The sequence below is a fragment of the Miscanthus floridulus genome, chromosome 9 (assembly GCF_019320115.1).
Source record: "Miscanthus floridulus cultivar M001 chromosome 9, ASM1932011v1, whole genome shotgun sequence".
In the NCBI taxonomy this organism is placed as follows: Eukaryota; Viridiplantae; Streptophyta; class Magnoliopsida; order Poales; family Poaceae; genus Miscanthus; species Miscanthus floridulus.
In genome coordinates this window covers 34,768,400-34,782,390 of record NC_089588.1, presented here as the reverse complement: position 1 = coordinate 34,782,390, position 13,991 = coordinate 34,768,400, and the positions used below count along the sequence as shown (strand labels likewise).

The following is a 13,991-nucleotide window of genomic DNA, read 5'->3' as shown; positions in this document are numbered from 1 at the left end:
AGCAGCAACTACAGCTCCAGAGATAACAAAGGTTCGTGCCAAGGATTCTGACTTCCAAGATAACATTCCTGATTTTATAAAGTGATAATTTTGTATAAATAAGGCACGATTGTTCATTTGATTTTCCTTCTGTAGTTCTGTAGAGCACGACCATATCAAATTTAAATATGGATGAATCCATTTATATTAGTAACAATATCTAGAACTACACCTAAAACCTAAGCCCAGTAACCAGACCAATGTGAAGTATTATATGTCATCAACACCTGAAACCTAAGCCTAGTAATCAGTTCATGTCCTATGCACAGATCTGTGAGACCTGTAGCCTTCATGTTGTGTTCTGCAGCAAGATGAAGTTTAGTAGCCTAGTAAATTTATCTAGCAGTAAACTAAACACTTATGGATCTCTAATGCATACTTAGCAGCCAGCCATAAACACACCTTTCTGAGGAGATTATCTCTTAGCCGAACACGTTCAACATCTTTTTCTTGTTCAGCATTGAAGGCCTTCAGATTATTCAGAGTTTGTTCCTTTAGCTTTATAGCCTAACATTGAGCAGAAGATAAACAGTCCTTTCAGTAACTGAGTTGAATTTGGGTGATGCCTACTGAGAGCAAAGCAATGAGTAATTTCTACAGAACCTAATCCCTGAAAGCAAAACTTATAAAGGAAACTAATTTTATGTGACATCCTGTTACTGTATACTCCCTGTATGGCCAATTGACAAGTGAATAGATCAAGTCTGTCAAACTACTTATAGATTATAATACTGAGGGGTGAAGCCACCTTCATCTTACCTAGCACAAATATATGCAACCTGTTCCCTCGAGCAGAATTTTGAAACCTGCAAATAAAAAGTGATTGGCATAGAAAATACATTGTAAAAATGCCAAATGACTGAAAGATAAGGCATACTTACACATTCACTATATAGTAAAAATGCCAAATGTCATCTGTTAGCGTACTGCATGCTGAACTACAAATGATGAAAAAACGAGAGGATGAAAAGTAACCATACTGAAGTACTGATACAAGTTAAAGTAAGCTAAGAGTGACTACTTCAACCTATTAGAGACTTAGCTTTGTTCCAAAGTAGGAGCAAATTCAAGCAGGAAATGGGAATCCAAAACAACATGTTAAGCTCCAGAAGTTTGCACAGTAGGAACATTAGCTACACTAATTGCTACCTACTCCATTTGTCATTTGAATGGCTTATAGATCTATTCCCCTTAAAACTAATAACCCCGTAGAAATGATGCACAGTTGCAAGGATTTAGCATAGCAGGTCAAATGTTTTGTCGCAGCTTTCTGGGTACCTGCACTGAAAATCCAAAGATTGATTTATCTAGTAGTTCACTAAACATTTAGCTGGCACCAGCACTGAAAATCCAAAGATTAATTTATCTAGCAGTTCACTAAACATTTGTCGATCCCTAGACCAGATTTAGCAGCCAGCCATAAACACACACAAGACGACGAGATATAACCATGATTGCATCTATACAGGCAGATAAAGTACACAAGGGGAGATGGAGGAAGCAAAGAGGGCTGCCTCACATTGTAGTGGATGTTGACCTTGGGTGGATCCACGGCAGAGCACTCGTCATCGTGGGCAATGGTGACTGCTGCCGCGGTGGCCTCGTCCTCCTTAGAGCTCGAGCCACCAGCGCCCTCCCGAGCCCACGCCGCCGCCTGCTGGTTCTAGGCCTGCGCCGCCACATCCCGGCACCAGGGGACCATTGCAGCTATCGCCTCCCAGGCCCAAGCAGCCACCTTCTGGGCCCGTGCCGCCTCATCCTGAGCCCAGTCACGGCCGCCTCCAGTGCCCGCGCCGCCGTCGTCTTCTAGGACCGGCCATCCACTGCCTGGATCCAAGCCTCCCTCACCGGATCTGCTAGAAAGGAGGGGAGACTGGCCACGAATGGGAGGACCGGAGCCCGAAGGAGGGGACGCCGCGCCGCGCCGGTCGGGGTAGGAGGCGACGAGCCTGAGAGTGGAGGGGGAGGGTGCGGCAGCGGCGGGGGTGGGCGCGGCGGCGGCTGGGGTGGGCGCGGGGGAGCGAGCGTGGCTAGGGACGTGAGGGTTGAGCCGCGTGGGGTTGGGGTGGGCTTTTAGGGCAATTTTTTTTTGAAAATCAACTTTGCCGAGTGCCCCCTGGGCCGGCACTCGGCAATGCCCACTTTGCCGAGTCCCCCCATGGCACTCGGCAAACTATTTATTTTTTATTATTTTGGGCCCAAATTTTTTTCTGGGGCCTTGTGACAGTATTTCAAACTCTATTTTAAAATTTGGGGCAATTTTGACTTTTTATATATATTTCATTAGTTTATTTCGTTTCGTTGAATTTTTTAGGATATTTCAAATTTGAACTGCAGGTACATGGAATAATGGACTTTGGTCATCCAAAAATTGATACTCATGATATTTAGAGTATGTTTAGGTCGTATCCAGGAACTCACATGAAATCTCGAGCATCTCGTTGACGTAACATGTCGAGGTACTTGCCGGAAATGTGATTTTAAATTATATAAAATGCAAACGAAGTCCAAAAATCACGAAACTTGTCGAGGCCTCGTGTTATCGCATGTGGAAACTGTGGTAAAAAATTGAGAAGGTTTCGAGTAAGTTTGTGACGTCGGATGCCAAAAACCCAGATATCTCTACATGTGAAACGAAGTGATCACATGTGGAGATGTCTGGGTTTTTGGCATCCGACGTCACTACGTGCTCGAAATCTTATCAATTTTTTACCACAGCCTCCACATGCGATAACACGACGCCTCCACAAGTTTCGTGATTTTTGGACTTTGTTTGGATTTTATATAATTTAAATTCACTTTTCCCGCAACTAACTCGACATGTTACGTCAACGAGATGCTCGAGATTTCATGTGACTCCCTGGATACGGCCTCAACATACGCTAAATATCATGAATATCAATTTTTGGATGACCAAATTCCATTATTCCATGGACCTGCCGTTCAAATTTGAAATACGCCGAAAAAATCAATGAAACGAAATAAATTAATGAAATATATCTAAAAAATTCAAAATTTCACCAAATTTTAGAGTAGAGCTTTAAATACTGTCACAAGGCTACACAAAAAAAATTGGGTCCAAAATAAAAAATATATATATATTTGGCCGAGTGCCATGGGGAGCACTCGGCAAAAATGTCTTTGCCGAGTGCCGGGCCTAGGAGGCACTCGGCAAAATCTGTTTTCAGAAAATAAAAAAATTTGCCGAGTGCCCAAGGATGGCACTCGACAAAGTTTTTTTAAAAAAAATGAAAACAAATTTTGCCGAGTGCCTGATGGCAGGCACTCAGCAAAATCTGACGGTAGGTGGCCGCCGTCACGGTCCGGCTAAATTTTGCCGAGCGCCTGGTTTTGCCGAGTGCCAAGCACTCGGCAAAGTCCAGATTTGCCGAGTGCCTGACTTTGCCGAGTGCTTGGACTCGGCAAAATATTGCTTTGCTGAGTGCCACAATATTTTGCACTCGGCAAAGTACAGTTTTCCAGTAGTGTGCCCTTTCTTGTTTTCTTATATTTACAACAAAAAATCTTTTTTATGTATAACCAAATGTGTACTCTAGTGGTGCAGCTGATTTCATCACATATGTTCACTAGGCTGGTGTTTCCTCAAAATTTCTTAAACAAAACTATTTTTTCTATCATACCTCTTTGGTTCATTCAACACTTTCATAGCCAAACAACGACAAAACATGGGGCAAGTAATCCAGATCCATATTTCAAATGAACCAGTCCACAAATCAGGTACTTGTAACGTAGAGACCAGAAAGTTAACTCTGCAGATCAATTTATTGTTGCCTTCTTAATTAAATACTTCATCCGTTATTATTTTGAAAATCAAACAACTAAATGCCTCCAACGTTAGACATCTCATCAAGGGACAACCCTTTTTTTACGGTGTTCAAAACCAGGACTCAACCATTATTGTGTCTTATACTATATTGATGAGTAATGAAACTGATGGTCTAAATCCGTGACAACAGTTTAATTGTATCATGCATGTAAACTAAATTATCACTGATGCCCATGAGAAATATAGTATTGGTATGGGGACAATAAGAATCGTTTGAGTTTCTTTGTATTATTCAATTGCTTGCTACATGCGCACACACTTGCCGCCCTCGCTCTCTCCCTCTCTCTCCGCGCGCGTGTCAGTGTCTATCTCATATTATTGGCTGCAGTTTGAACATTTGACATCACAATATTCGTTTCTGCATTGTCTTAAAAAAAATTCGTTTCTGCATGCTACTGAAATCCTAATGTTCTCCACTTCAGTGTTAAGGGTGAAGACATCACATTACCAAGCAGCTGCAATTTAATGGCCTTTGCAATCTGACCGTTGGTTACATCAGAAAAGGGTGAACTCCAGGCTGTTTGAACGAACTCCTATTTTCTCGGCTTGCTTTGGGGAAGCACACTGTTACAAAAGAATAAATTGGTTCATTAACTCAATACAACTTATCACTAAGGGATACAGTAGCTTTGCCGAGTGCCAGTGGTACTCGGCAATGGCCAAAACAAAAATAGTCGGCAAATGCTTTACCGAGTGTAACACTCGGCATAGAACTCACGGCATCTACAGTGTCGGCAAACTGTAGTTTGCTGAGTGTTTTTTATCGCGCACTCAGCAAATTATTTGCTGAGTGTCAATAAACACACGGCAAAAATAAACTCTCGCCAAAAAAATGTTAACGGGATGGCACGGTGACGGCGCTTTTGCCGAGTGCACGACGGAAAAACACTCGGCAAAGTTTCTCAACTTTGCCGAGTGTCAAGCCAAAACACTCGGCAAAGTTTCTAAACTTTGCCGAGTGTCACGCCCAATACACTCGGCAAACAAGTGCGCAACGGGCAGATTTTATGGTCACTTTGCCGAGTGTCCATTAGAATACACTCGGCAAAGACAAAACAGTCGGCAAAGAAGGTTCCCAGAATAATAGAAATTGGCCTCTTCGCCAAGTGTTTTGGCTTCACACCCGGTAATGCCTCTCTTTGCCGAGTGTTATACTCGGCAAAGCGACCAATACCCCCCCTTTTTACTAATCTGTCACGTATAACGGACCCCTCTCAATTAACAATAAACCATCATAATTCACAATAAAGCATCATCACAGGCATAATTATATGTCACAGGCATAATAAACCATCATCACAATTCACAATAAACCATCATCACAATTCACAATAAACCATCATCACAGGCATAATAAACCATCATCACAAGTCACAACTAAGTCACAAAAAGCCACAAATGCAAATGCAATCACTACGGAGGCCCTTGGAACCACTGCGACAAATCCGGATCTTGAGACTGATTATTTGATGCCGCCAATTGATTCTGCACAAAAAGAGAAGAGATTGCATGTGTAAGCTGCAGATATAAAAAACTCACTGCAATAAGAAAGTATAAGTAGTGTCTTGAAAAAGTACTTGCACGTAAGTATATATAGTACTAACTTGTATTTGTGCATGGGAAGCTAATAAGGAAGCTTCTAGTCTATTTGATTAAATTTTGGGAGAATTTATATTATATATGATATATATGACCTAGGCTAGGCAGCACAGGCTGTTGCATAGCACCCTGTTTTGCATAGCCAGACTTCAGCAATGATGGTTAAGGAGACAAGCATACCGTTCCCTACTAAGGACACGTTTGGTCTTTGGTGAGAGGTGATACAGGAGCATGTACCAAAGGAACCGAAATCAACTCCTCCATCGTCTAACAGTTTATCCTCCATAGCTCTTGAAAACTAGATCAGTACATATAACTAATAGGTGCATTTCCCCAAAAAGAAAGACCTTAAAATTTTAGCTAAAGTTAAACTATTGTTAGCTTGACTGAATTCATGGAGAAAAATATTAACATACATTCATGACACCAACTAGGTACTAGTATATGAAACTACTATATAATATAATTGAATGGTGCTAATTTAACTAGTATCATAAATATGGATAAAATGCAAACACGCAACCGTTTGACTTTGACTAAAATTCTAAAACGTTCCTTCTATCACTACTGGATTCAGGTTCTTTGTCGAGTGCCTGAGGCACTCGGCAAAGGCCAAATTGCACTCGGCAAAGCCTTTGCCGAGTGCGGCACTCGGCAAAGAACACACGGCAAAAAATTGATCGACAAAGCCCTCTTTGCCGAGTGTATTTTATCGGGCACTCGGCAAAGACTTTGCCGAGTGCCCCGGGGACACTCGGCAAAGAAAAGCGACCGTCACGGCACCGGTCCCGTTGACGGTCACTTTGCCGAGTGCCAACCCTGCAGGCACTCGGCAAAGATTTTTTTTATTTTTTTTAAAAAAATTTCTTTGCCGAGTGCCAACACTGCAGGCACTCGGCAAAGATTTGTTTTTTTTTTAAAAAATTTCTTTGCCGAGTGCCAACTAGTGAGGCGCCCGGCAAAGATTTTTTTATTTTTTTTTACAAAATTTCTTTGCCGAGTGCCAACCCTGCAGGCACTCGGTAAAGATTTGTTTTATTTTTTTTAAAAAAAATTCTTTGCCGAGTGCTAACCCGTGAGCCACTCGGCAAAGAGCTTTTTTTTTTGAAAATTTCTTTGCCGAGTGCCAACCCTCCAGGCGCTCGGCAAAGTTGTTTTATTTTTAAAAAAAAAATTCTTTGTCGAGTGCCAACCCGGCAGGCACTCGGCAAAGAACTTTTATTTTTTTTTTAAATTTTCTTTGCCGAGTGCCAACCCTCCAGGCACTCGGCAAAGTTTAAATTTTTTTTTAATTTCTTTGCCGAGTGTTATAGTAACAACACTCGGCAAAGCTGGGAAACCTACTTTCTGGTGGCCTCTTTTGCCAGCTTTGCCGAGTGTTGTGACCATTGCACTCGGCAAAGGGGTCCTTTGCCGAGTGCAACACTCGGCAAAGTGACCCAAAACGGCAAATTTTATTTATTTTTTGCATTCCATCATGACAAATACATTCATACAAACATATATCACATATATATCTCATCCATCGCATATATATCTCATCCATCACATATATATCGTATCCATCGCATATATATCTCATCCATCGCATATATATCTCATCCATCCACACATCCATCCGCCCATATCACATCCATCACAATATATAATAATAAGTGCTCAAGTCCATCCAAATAAGTCCACAAGTCCATCAAAGTCCACAAGTATATCACAAGTCCATCACCAAGTGAACAACAAATGTAAAAAATACAACATGCACTCATCTCGGCCACTGCGACTGTGGTGAAGGCCCAGATGCATCATTCGCAGGTGCATGAGGTGGATTATTCGAACCACCGTTAGATGGAGACTGCACAAAGGAGAAAAGATTACATGTGAGACAAGATTATTTTGATAGCTAATCTAGGATGATAGAGGCCATACAAGCAAAGCACAAGCAAAAGTAAAAAACTTTGATACTCACAGGAGTAGCTGCAGGACGCGGAGGCGGAGGTGGAACCAACAGCCCAGGTGGCAGAGACAAGCCCATACGTTGCCCAAGCCCTTGTAGGAAATCCGTAATGTCCATCAGCCTCTGCGCCTGGGCCTGCCGCTCGGCCCGCTCGTCCTCCAGCTGGGCCCCCAGCTCCTGACGTTCCTTCATTTCTTGTTCCAGCCGGGCCTGCAATATTTCACTCCAATGTTTCAGTAATGCAAAGCTAATTAAGGTGTGTAAAGATCAATGTATGACGAGTAAAACAGGAATAACCTCGAGTGCGTCGACCCGGTGCTGTGCAGCGGTCGCCCATGTGCGAATGGCCGGGCTCTCGCTCATGCTCCGTGCTCGGATCTAGGAGAGAGAGGGAGTAGAGGCCGTGTCGATGACGCCATCACCAAGCCAAAACCGCCCATGCTTCTTGCCTTGCCCTGCCCTCATGACGGCCTCTCCATCGAAGTCTTGGGTGCTCGGATCGTGGTCTGACCCATGGAGCGACCTCGCCACCTCAGTGTACTCACTGATGTGGGAGTGGACGCTCGGGTTCGTTTATGCCTCGGGCGGGTCCTCCTGGTTGAAGGAGATGTCGGACGTCACCTTGCCCTTGTGGGCCATACACCATGCCTGAAAGTCCAAGCAAGCCTGGCCACTATGTGACGCTGACTGCGAGAAAAACAGCACGATGATTAGAAATCAGACAGAACTGAGCGTGACAATAGATAAATCAATTTGCGTACCCATGCTTGTTTGTATCCAGCGAGGTTGCGGCTGCCTTGATGGTGTGCTGGACCTTGCATCAGCAAACGATGGTCCCGGACATCCCTGTGCATCTTGAGGTACTCCTCCATGAACCACCTGTCCACCATCATCGCCCAGCACTCAGGATCCGCTTGGCACCACCAGGGAATCATCTACATGTCATCAAGTTTTGGACATATAAGAAGATCAAATTAAACCAACTTAATCTCAAAACGAATCAATATTGATGTTCTTCATTTACCTCAAGGTACTGCTCCCGGGTCAGCTGCATCTCTCTTGTGTCTTTCTTGGTTTTCCTCTCTCCAAGCTTTGACCCGTAATAGGTTACGATGGCCTGGATGTGCGCCTCGTGATGCATGTCGGTGACGAGTTTTTTACTGGCTTTGGTAGTCACCTGCTCCACCCTGGCCTCAAATCCCTCCTCGCATCTGTAATAAGTCTGCATACAAAAGCGATGTATCCATTCATTATTTCAAGAAAAGTCCAATGAATGCAACGTATTGAGCAATGTTGTGCAAGGGAGACTTACCCATAACTCTGCCTTCACCCACGCCGCCTTGTTGGGGTACTCCGCATCGGAGGCGATGACGTAGTGGTCAAATGAGTAGGCCGGCTCCATCTTCGATGCGTACGTGACAATGCCGGGGAAGTGTTGCCTGCACAGAAGACCCAGGATGCCATTGACTAGCCGTGCGCTACCACCCGACACAACCACCCAATTCCTACACAAGTGATTAAGAAAAATTATTAGTTTTTTTCATCATATCATATGAAGTAGTGGTGATAACATATATAGTTACTTACTTTTGTCCTTCGGGGTGAATCACTGGGCGTTGGTGAGGAAGCGGAACCTGTGGGAGGCTCGCTGGACCTCGCAAGTAGACACTCGAAGAGGAGTTGAAGGAAGCGGAACCCGTGCCTGCCGCCTCCCCCCCTCCTCCTCCTCCTGCTCCTCCCCCTCCTCCTCCTCCTCCGTCTGCCGAACCAGCTCCTCGTCTGACTCGTCCACGGGCGCCACCTCCTCCTACGGCTGGCGGTCCTCCTCACGTGGCATGGGAGGAGACGGCCCCCTCCTGCGGCTAGCGGTCCTCCTCCTCTTGTTCGATCCCTCTGCCGCCCCCTCCTGCGACCGGCGTGGTCTTTGGTAAATCGAGTTCACAGATCTATGATGGTCGCCCGCCATCTTTGTTCAATCACCTGCAATAAAAAAGAAAAACAAGACGTAATTAGAAATAGGTGCAAAAATAAACAAAACATAATTACAAAAAACGTAGTAATACATGTATTAGAAATATATACAAAAATGAACAAAACATAATTACAAAAAACATAGTATTACATGTATTAGAAATAATCTTCATGATTGAAATTAGCTGGATCATAGGTCTCGTCATCACTATCAACATTGTCCAACTCATCAACACTATCCGAAGAAGGAATGTTGTCTTCATTGTCATTGCCCAAATGTAATCGCTCAAGCATTTGTATGTCCTTCAGCTCGCACCTCGTCTCCAGCGTCCTCGTCATCATCCCTTTCATTGTCTACTTCCATTCCTATCTCTTCGGTTAAGTCTATGTCAAACCTCCCTTGTAGCCCCTCTTCTTGATAGAACTCTCCATCATATGTGTTTGGGTTGAAGTTGTAATCTTCATTGTTTGGGACAGGTAGTTTACCATGTGGCGATACCTTGTGCACAATAGACCAACCCTTAAGGATCTCGGCGTCTTTGCACGCGTATGATGTATAATAAACCTGGACGGCCTGTTGAGCCATAATGTAGACATCTTTTCCTGGATAGACGGAATCCTGTCGAATCTCGACTAGCCCAAGCTTAGGGGTCCATCTCGTTACACCAGGATGAAACCAGTGGCATTTGAATATGACAGGAGTAAGAGGTTTGGAACCATAAAATGATAGTTCGTAGATTTCTTCAATTCTTCCATAATAGTCGAGTCCATCAGTGCCGGGCGTAACAACTCCGCTGTTTATGGTTTGTCGATTGGGCCGACTATACTCATAGCTTGCTGTGTGAAAACGATATCCATTCATGTCATAACCGGTAAATGACTTGACCCTAACGGCACAGCCATTTGCAACCTGTCTCAACTCATCACTTATAGGCGCATCAGTTTGGGCTTTCTGTTTGAACCAACAAATGAAATCAGGGCTCCCTGGTTCCGCACCCCGTGAAAGAAGGGTATCATTTTCTTGCGGGGTAGGTTGCCTTGATCCATGCCAGGATTGACGAAGAAATTCCCTGTACCAACGAGAAACAAGGGGGTTGGACGACGAAACAAGGACATACGGCGAAATGAAACAAGTTCGTTCAGAACTTACCGAATGAACGATTGCACCTCGACAAGGTTGGTCAACACATATAGCATGATACTGCGCCACTCTTCATTTTTCAATTGCTTAGTGGTCGATGCACTTGCGCTTCTGAGTTGCCCTTGGAAAAGGCTGAGGTTCGATTCATTTTTGCCAGCATTGTAACGAGGGGGTGGATTATGAACGTTAGGAAGTTTCTCAGTGTAGTATTTCTCAGTGAAGTTCGACACCTCCTCTAGAATGTATGCCTTTGCAATGGAAGCCTCAATTCTGGCTTTATTTCTACATTTTTTGCGAAGAGTCTTCAGACATATCTCGATTGGATAGCACCAACGGTTCTGCACGGGCCCCCCCATCCGTGCCTCATACGGGAGGTGCACAATCAAATGCTGCATCGACAAGAAGCAGGCGGGTGGAAAGATCTTCTCCAACTTACAGAGCAACACGGGTGCCGCTTTTTCCAAGTCATCAATGATGGTCTGAGAGAGCTCCTTGGCACAAAGCTGGCGGAATAAATAGCTCAACTCTGCTAGCACTTGCCAGACATGCTCCGGGACATAGCCTCGAACCATCGCTGGAAGAAGCCGCTCAATCCATATGTGGTAGTCATGACTCTTCATCCCATTGACTCGCAGAGTGCCTAAGTTAACTCCCCTCTTTAGATTTGCTGCATACCCATCAGGGAACATTAGCTTCTTGATCCATTCAAGTACTTCCCTCCTTTGGTCCTTTTTCAAGAAGAAATCGGCCTTAGGCCTTCTCCAGGTCTTGCCACGACTAGGAGGTTGCATCTCTTGATTTGGTATATCGCACAATGTTGCCAGGTCTACTCTAGCCTTTGGGTTGTCCTTAGACTTTTCAGTGTCCATGAGTGTTGCCCAAAGTGCCTCGGCGACATTCTTTTCAGTGTGCATTACATCAATGTTATGTGGTAGAAGAAGGTCATTGAAATAGGGGAGCCTCGTCATGCCCGAGATATGAGTCCACATATGCTGCTCACCATATCCCACAAAACCACCTTCTTCATTGGGCACAAGAGCACCTATCTGAGCATGAACCTTGGCACCATTCATCATCCGCGGTGCAGGATTTGTCACTTTGACACCTTTCGTAAAGTTCTTGATGTCTTATCTGAATGGATGGTCAAGAGGTATGAATTGACGATGTCTGTCGAACGACGAATACTTGCCACCCTTCTGCAACCAAATAAACCTCACACCTTCCTTGCATATTGGGCATGGGAACTTCCCGTGAACACACCAGGCGCAGAATATCCCATACACCAGGAAGTCATGCAGGGAGTAGTGGTACCAAACATGCATTTTGAAGGTTGTCTTTGTAGCTCGATCGTATGTCCATACCCCTTCGTCCCAAGCACAGACCAATTCATCAAACACGGGCTCCATGAACACACCCATATTACTCCCTGGGTGTCCAGGAATTATCAACGACAAGAACACGTTATGTCGTTGAAAGGAGACACCGGGGGGAGATTAAGGGGGATAACAAAGACGGGCCAACATGTATATGGGGCAGCCATCATTCCATAAGGATTGAACCCATCTGTTGCCAACGCGACACGTACATTATGAGCCTCATCTGCTTTGTCACGATGTTTGTCATTAAAGCGGATCCAAGCTTCACCATCGGATGGATGTACCATCTTGTCAGGATTGTACCGTTTGCCATTTTTGTGCCATGTCATCTGTTTCACGGATTCCTCGGTCATGTATAGCCGTTGGATCCTCGGTATGAATGGAAGGTACCGTAGGATTTTTATGGGGATCGTAAGTTGCTTCTTCTGGCCATCATCAGAGTCTACCTCCAGGTACCTGGAGGATTTACACTTTGGACAGAACTTTGCATGCTCGTGTTCTTTCCTAAATAGGACGCACCCTTTCGGATAAGCATGTATCTGCTCATACGGCATCTTAAGTGCTCGAAGGAGTTTCTGTGACTCGTACATGCTCTTTGGCAGAATGTGGCCCTCCGGAAGCAGGGTGCCAATCACGGCCAACATCTTATCGAAGCCAGGTTGACTCAAGTTTAACTTGGACTTCAACCCCATTAAGCGTCCAATGGCATCCAGTTGAGACACCGTTGACCGATCGTGAAGGGGTTTCTATGCCGAGTCCATCATATCATAGAACGCCTGTGCGGCTGCCTCCATCTCCTCCTTCTCACGTCCCTCATCCAACTGTCCTTGGTGAAAGTCATCTAACATGTCTGCTACCCTGGCATCAGCATCAAAAGCCTCCACCCGTGGTCTCACCACCTCCTCTCTCATACGATGGGCTTCACCATGGTGGACCCACCGGGTGTAGTCCGGCGTAAATCCATTCTTCACAAAATGTTTACCCATTTCCACCTTGTTTACCCTTCTCCTATTTCCACATTTGCTGCAGGGACACAAAACTAGACAATGTCCTTTAGCAGCGTTGTCAAATGCACTATTCAAGAAAGCATCGGTCTTGTTCATCCATTCCGTGGTGTAATCACTCTGACTTCTCCAGCCCGTATACATCCACTGACGGTCCTCCATCCTCTAACATATGTATCAGCGAGTAATGTAACCATTAATTGCATCTACATGGTGTTCCTACTGTCTAATAGGTGAGGATAGGTCCTAATCCCACCTGCAGATGCATAGATTAGGTTAGTTTCCATGCTCTACTCCTATCCGAGATAGAATTTCGGTAGCACCTCCCCGCTGTTCTCCAGATACACGTCCTGCCAGAGAAGAGTGTGTATCCGGAGAACAACAGGGAGGTGATGCCGAAACTCTGTCTCGGACCAGAGCAGAACATGGGAACTAACCCACCTACGCATCCACGGGCTGTCCAAAAAGCGTGGACAATCCGAAATAGATACGGTCATAGATATGCAAAGATCTGCATACCTCCAACCGTATCTCTTTCGAACGGGAGACGCCTAACTGGGTTACGCGATCTACGACAATGATACAAAAAGAGGGGTTATACCTAGGGTGGCAGCGGAGTCAGGCTAGCAGGGCCATGGTGGGTCGGTGTAGTGGCGAGACGACGCGGTGCAGGCAGACCGGCACGGTGGCGAGAACTCCGACTCAACTTCGACGGGCTCTTCTCTACAAAAATGGAACAAAATACTGTCATTTACAAAAAAATTCGGCAGAACCTCCCCTGCACGGTGAGGTTTCTAAAACCTGCAAAAAACAAACGGCACGATGGCCGACATGCACATATGGCTCAACAGAAGCCATGTAGTTTGGATATCAATCCATGCAGAAGAATATATCCAAGTAGTACCACTGCTTGTACTACTACTTTCACTATTGCTACTACTACTACCATTGGTTCTACTACTACCACTATTGCTACAACTACTACCATTAGTTGTACTACTACTACTACCACTACTTCTACTACTACTACCACTAATTATACTACTAATACTACCACTAGTTG

The 13,991-nt window shown here is 44.8% G+C and overlaps 1 long non-coding RNA gene across 2 annotated transcripts; it reads right to left on the bottom strand.

The window, feature by feature from the left end:
• Nucleotides 1–253: 253 nt before the first annotated feature.
• Nucleotides 254–1,695, bottom strand: LOC136481712 (uncharacterized). 2 transcript variants are annotated; one of them, XR_010764828.1, is made up of 3 exons: nucleotides 1,559–1,695; nucleotides 799–845; nucleotides 254–546 (listed from the first exon to the last, which is right to left on the bottom strand). It is a non-coding gene; the product is annotated as an uncharacterized lncRNA (long non-coding RNA). The 2 variants fall into 2 exon arrangements; XR_010764827.1 differs by lacking the exon at nucleotides 1,559–1,695 and adding an exon at nucleotides 921–987.
• Nucleotides 1,696–13,991: the final 12,296 nt, after the last annotated feature.